At 36.7% G+C, this 6,474-nt stretch overlaps 1 pseudogene; it reads left to right on the top strand.

Moving 5' to 3' along the window:
• The first annotated feature begins 3,624 nt into the window (after window positions 1-3,624).
• LOC110564773 (small ribosomal subunit protein uS19-like) lies at window positions 3,625-4,166 on the top strand (annotated as a pseudogene).
• Window positions 4,167-6,474: the final 2,308 nt, after the last annotated feature.

Raw genomic sequence — 6,474 nt, 5'->3', positions numbered from 1 at the left:
ATGATTGTATATTGCCTGTTTTCCTGGTCTGTTCAGTTGGTATATTCACACAGAATGCCTGCTGTTGTTGGAAGCTGAGATACTGTGATGAGTTAAAGAAAGGGAAGTTGTAGGAGAATGTTATATGAGAGGAAAGGGAGGCCACAGCAGCAGGGGTGGATCTCAGGAGCAGTAGGAGAGTTGCAGAAGGATAACCCCAAACTCAACTAAACATCAGGACTCTCAAAATTATAAGGTTCATGACGAAGTTGTGAAATAAACTTTTTTAATAATGAGTTTTAACCATATGTTAAATTTCCATCAATTCTTTCAAATTTTCTACTCTTACAGTTAAGCTTCTCAATATTGATAATCATTACATATTTAAATTCCGGTACCTTGCTCAAATACACATTGGTTATTCTTTATTTTATTTTTAATTTTTTATTAATTACTCTTTATTCACTTTGTATCCCCCCTGTAGTTCCCTCTCACCTCACCTCCCAATCCTTCCCTTTCTCCTCTTATTTTTATCTTATTTGTTAGTCATCTTTCACACTTATCCATTAATAAATGGAAGTATATTTTAGGAGAAAAAAAAGAGCATAATTTCATTACCAGTAGCATTTAAAATAGGATAATTATTAGCTGATTGGAAAGACAAGTAAAAGGAAGAGAGGAATAAAATGATACACAGTGTCAGAAAAATCAGTTGGTTGAAGTAGGGAGAAATCTAAATTTGGAGAATGTAGCTCTAGCTATCACAATATAAGATAATTACTGTACAGGAGACTTGAATTGGTTAATAATAATTTTAGGCAAGTTTAGGCAACAAAGAAGCAACAACAACAATAAAAACAGCTCAAAGACCCAGCAAATGTTTTCAACAAAATCATAAAGAAAGTCATGCCTATCATGGTATGAGAAGCCTAAAAACCTTCAGCCTACTTTTTTCCTAGGGAAAAAATTGTGGAGCCATGGAGCTCTGGGGTGCCAGAGGAGCAAAAATGGGGTTGAGGTGTGTCCAAACCCTGGAAATCTTATCTTGACATTACTAAGAAGCACATAGAGCCCTGTGCCTCCACCTTTGATCCCTCGAGGAAGTCACATACCTTGTTAGCCAGGTTAAACTTCCTCTCACTCTTACAAGGTCATGTCCAGCAGCACTGAGAATTCCTCCTCATGAAAATGAGGCGTCCTCAGCACCCTGGATCTGGCCAGTGATGTACACTCACCCCGAGAGCCCCTTCCTCCCTGCCACACAAGGTTTAAGTAGCCTTTGTTCCTCCCATTAAACAAGTTGCCTCCATTGAAGCTGTCTCCTGAGAACTGTTTTGTTTGTTTGTATGTTTGTTTTTACATGCTCACAGCCACCTGAATCTATTTCACCCCTGATCATTACTGCTATTCTCCCTGTTTTCCCTTTCAGTATCCACCAGTCCTGGGCTGATCACACTGTAATGGGCAGGGAAATGGGGCCTGAACAGCAGGTTAGCAGAGAGTGTCTGTTGAGGTTGGGGTCTAGAATACAGTGACAAATGGCAGGAAGGAGGTTATGAAAGGATTGTCTGGAGGATCTACAGCAGACATGGAAAGGGGGGAGGGAAGCCTTTAGCTATTGTTCTGTTGCAGCTCTAGGGAAGAGACTGGGGAGTTGTGTCTTGGGGAACAGAGAGCAAACTATGTATTTCTAAGAGTAAACAGTGATGAAGGAAGCATATAATTGATTCAATAAGAGCTAGGATCATGTGGTGCTAAGAAAGAGTTCATAGAAAATGGTCACAGTAGGACTGCAGGTTGAAGACCTAGAGAATTGAGAGTACCTCAGTCTGAATCTTCTTGGAGTCTGAAAGGCCCTTTAGCAGATGTACTCAGCCTTTTGTTTTATAACCTTCAACTGACAGGGTGTGGTCTACATTTGCAAATGATATCTTCTGTTATAGAGACTACTAACTAAATATTTATAAAAACCATAAACATCCAAAACACATCTTCCCTGAGTGCTCTAGACAATTGTTTAACCAAGAAACTGAGCACAGTGGTTTAGATAAATTAGAACTCATTTGAAGTTTAAATCTAATGGGGACATAGAAGGAGAATAAAACTGATAAAAATTTAGAAAAGAAAGGAAACCAACAAACTGCTTACAGTAACTTTAATCAACTCTGAGCATGGAAAGCAGGAGTAAATTGAACTTGTATTCCCACTGATATCATGCAAATGTTATCCAATTCCAGAGAACTACATTTATCAGTACTGAATTTGCCTAAAATTATCATTTACTAATTTAAGCCTCTGATTCAGTAATTACCTTACATTGTAACAGCTAGAACTCCACTCTCCTTTTTAACTTTCACCCTACATCACCCTGATATTATGTATCACTTCATTCATCTCTTCCTTTTACTTATCTTTCAGTTTAGGTAAAAGGTAGCCTATTTTACATGTTACTGATAATGTATGTATGTATGCCTTTCTCCCTAAAATATATTTCCATTTATTAGCTTAGAAGTGTAAAAGATGATTAACAAATAAGATAAAAATAGGATAAAGAATAACCAAAGTGTACTATAGAGAAGTACAGTAATTTAAACCTGTAGTAATTCTTAACTATAGGAATAGTAAGAAGCTTAACTATAGGAATAGAAAACTTAAAGGAATTGATGGATATTTACAGAATAGTCAAAACTCACTATTAAGGAGATAGTTTATCTCACAACTTTGCCATCATCCCTACAGTTTTGACAGTCCTAATGTTCAGTTGAGTTTTGGGTTATATTTCTTAACTAGTGACATAACATTAGTCAGAATTCTGCATGAATATTTGCTTTCCAAAAACTCCATATTCGGAACTAAAGGAAACATTTTCCCTCACTAGGCAATTCTTCCACAAGTGACATAGTTAACAACTCTCTTTCATTCTCTTGACTTCCTTAAGATTGATGGATGGCTGCCTGTTTGCTTGTGATAACTACAGACTATTGTCTGTACGTTCGAACCTGTGGACAAAGCCAGGCACACACATTTCAGTATCATATTCTCTGTTTCATAATTAATTAGCCTGAGATGGGAACTGCAAGTCCCCTGGAATTAGTAGAAACAGACATAAATAATTCTGCTTTGAGCTGTTTGTAACATTTGATTGCAAAACAGTCCAAAATATACATCATGTTATCTACCACCCTGTGAAAGTCTAGGATTAAATCTTCTTGCAGAACTGTTGGAGACTGGTTCTAGAGGTCACAGTATAGATTCTTTTGTAAGAACCTGCCTTGCCAGGCCATAGAAGAAGACAATGTAGCCATTCCTGATGTGATCTGATAGACTAAGATCAGAAGGAAGGAGAGGAGGACCTCCCCTATCAGTGGACTTGGGGAGGAGCATGCATGCAGAAAGGGGAAGAAGGGTGGGATCGGGAGGGGAGGAGGGAGGGGCTTATGGGGGGGATACAGAATGAATAAAGTGTAATTAATAATAATAAAAATACACTGAAAAATAAAAGAACCTGAGTAAAGCCAAATATGCTGATGGTTAATTTTCTTCTTTGACAACTGTTTTTGAGATGACATTCAAGCACATGCATAAATATAATATAAAACTTGTCTTATTAATTTACTAGTGCTTAAGAAGGTGGCTTAGATCCTTTTCCGAGCAGCTGTCACTATGGCTAAAGTGGAGCAGAAGAAGAAGCAGACATCCTTCATATTTACCCTCCATGGTGTAGACCTGTGCCAACTGTTGGAAATGTCCTATGAGCAGCTGATGGAGTTGTACAGTGCCAGCCAGAGGCAGCGCCTGAACCTGGACCTGACAGAAGCAGTGCTTGAGAAAGGCCAAGAAGGAGGCTCCACCCTTCAAGAAGCTTGAGGAGGTGAAGACCCACCTGAGTGATGTGATCATCTTGCCTGAGATGGTGGGCAGTATGGTGGGCATATGCAAAGGAAAGACCTTTCAACCAGGTGGAAATCAAAACAGAAATGATTGGCCAATACCTAGCCAAATTCTCCATCACCTACAAGCTCGTGAAGCACAGCAGGCCTGGTAACTATTTTAACCCACTCCTCCTCCTTAATCCACCTCAAATAGTCATGTCCAATAAAGACTCACGTTTAGTCCTTGGGGGAAGGGCCATCATAGTAATTTCTAATGACACTTTCATTTGTGTCTATGTACTTAGGATAATGTGAAATGAATATTGAGATTTCTGTGTTCATTTTGGGATGGAGAAACTCGTAGTTTCAATTTCATTTTTAACACAGCAGCATAACTTTGATCAAATCATCAATCAGTTGAAGTTTCCTGACAACTGCCTTAGCTGTATTCTAAAGAATGAAAAGTTCCTTCAAGAAGAATGTTTGAATGCCTAGAATAAAGTACAATTCAGATATCATTGTTATCAAATTTCAAAAGCCATGTATGAAAGAGAATGAAACAATATGGACCCTTTGGAGGGTGTCAAAAGAACAGAAAATCATTTGCTTAGGCATCTCTGCACCATAGACCTCAGTGAATGATTGCAAAGTTTATGAAGAATACTAGTTGTTGTCCTTTATGCTAGAAGACTATCAGAAAAGAGCTAGTGTAGAGTGCACTCAATAGAAAAATGAAAAGGAAATATGGAACTAAATCTTCCTTAGAAAGACTCTTTCTAGATAATGCCCATTGGGGCTGTGGGACACAGTTGTCTCCAGCTCTCAGAACTCTGTAGAATACAAATTTAGCCTACAAGTCCTAAGGGACCAAGATGCTAACTGGTAAGATCTTCCTCATATGCTCCTCTTAACAAACTCATGGAGATGCAACTGACAGAGGCAACTTCAGAGCACAGTGTGCATGTCACTATAAGCATGGAGTCAAGAGAGGTGTTTCTGGAGCCTTAAGAGTTAATGGTTGTCATGATGTTAAGTTTTAGACTCATTTAGGTCAGTTATGCCTCTCTTTGTCTCTATGTTTTTTTTTCAGTTTTGCAATGAAGATGTCTATCCAGCTCCTTTTTATCCATCTTTTGAAAACACATAATTATTTTATGGACTGACAGATGGAAGGAATTAGCCTCAGGATAAACCATGCCTTGAATTACATTCTATGATTTATACAAGTTTGTGGAATTTGGGCTTCTGTGTTGGAAATGAGATAAAACTTCTAGTATTACAAAGATAAAATAAATGTATATTGCATATGGGAATTCATGAGTTTGGGGGATCAGAGGCAGAAAATATGGTTTAAATGCCTTCTTACAAATTCATTAATATTTTCTATTTTAACAGTTCTGCTAGGTGGGAGCTTAAAGAATTGGTTAGGATGTGACTCTCACTTTTATAAATATCTAGATTGTTATTGGCTGGAATGGTGCTCTTTATTAAAAGAAGAGTTCAACTTTGCCTTGTGCTCTCTTGTCTGTTTTCATTCCTCTGCTATGGATGAGGAACAAAGGACCTTGCCATATGCTGGTTCTTTAGAACATTCAAATAAGAAAATCATTATAAATTCCTAAATCATTATAAATTCCTCCATGTGTGGCAATCAGCTACACAAATCAAAGCAAGGCTTTACACAAAGTCAACTCACATAATAGTCAACTTTATTTTAACCCACAACCAAAAACTTCAGAATTTAAATCAAAACAACTACCCTTAAAGATAACACTACCAATGAATGAAATGTTTAGATACAGATTTAACAAAACACAGTCGTATTCTGTATACAAGAAACTGAAGAACAGGTAAAAGAAGACAAAGACTTTCTCTGAAGAGATACTTCATGTTCTCACAGATTAGAGATTCAATATTGTTATGATGTCAATGAAATTCTAATCAAAATCACACCATGATTTCATTGTAAATATTGACAGAATGATTGTAAAATCTATATGGGAAAGGAAAACAAATGGAGAAGCTAAACGATTTGAAAAATAAGAACAAAGTTGAATGACTGGCACTCTGATTTAAAGATTAATAATAGCATAATAATCAAAACATTGTACTATTGATGAAAATAAGATTGATTTGTGTTGATTAATGAGGCAGAATAGAGCTTTCAGACATCGACCCAAATAAATATTGCCAACTGCTTTTCATCACAAAGGGAAGAAGGTGAATTAGTGGAAAGCAGACAGTGGTATTTTTGTTCAATAATAAATTGTGTGGAAACATTGGATAGCCACATGTAATAAGATGGAAAATCCCATTCATTTCACCTTATACACACGTAGACATACAACTAATGTAAAAGGCTAAACTATGAAAGCCTTTGTTATGCTGTTTTAGGCAAAAGTAGCTTTTGGGTAAGGAATTAAATTCAAAGTCCCTAAAACCAAGCAAAGAGACAAACATAAAAACAGACAAATAAATCATGGCATAATTAAAAGTGTTTGCTCTATAAAATTAATTATGAAAGAAAGAGAGATAAGGTAAAGATTGGAAGAAATATGTACAAATCCTATTCCTGTCAAAGTACATTTATCAGAATAAACAAAGAATTTAAATAAGAATGATA

The sequence above is a fragment of the Meriones unguiculatus genome, chromosome 2, assembly GCF_030254825.1.
Source record: "Meriones unguiculatus strain TT.TT164.6M chromosome 2, Bangor_MerUng_6.1, whole genome shotgun sequence".
Taxonomy (NCBI): Eukaryota; Metazoa; Chordata; class Mammalia; order Rodentia; family Muridae; genus Meriones; species Meriones unguiculatus.
This window is presented reverse-complemented; position numbering and strand designations above follow the sequence as displayed.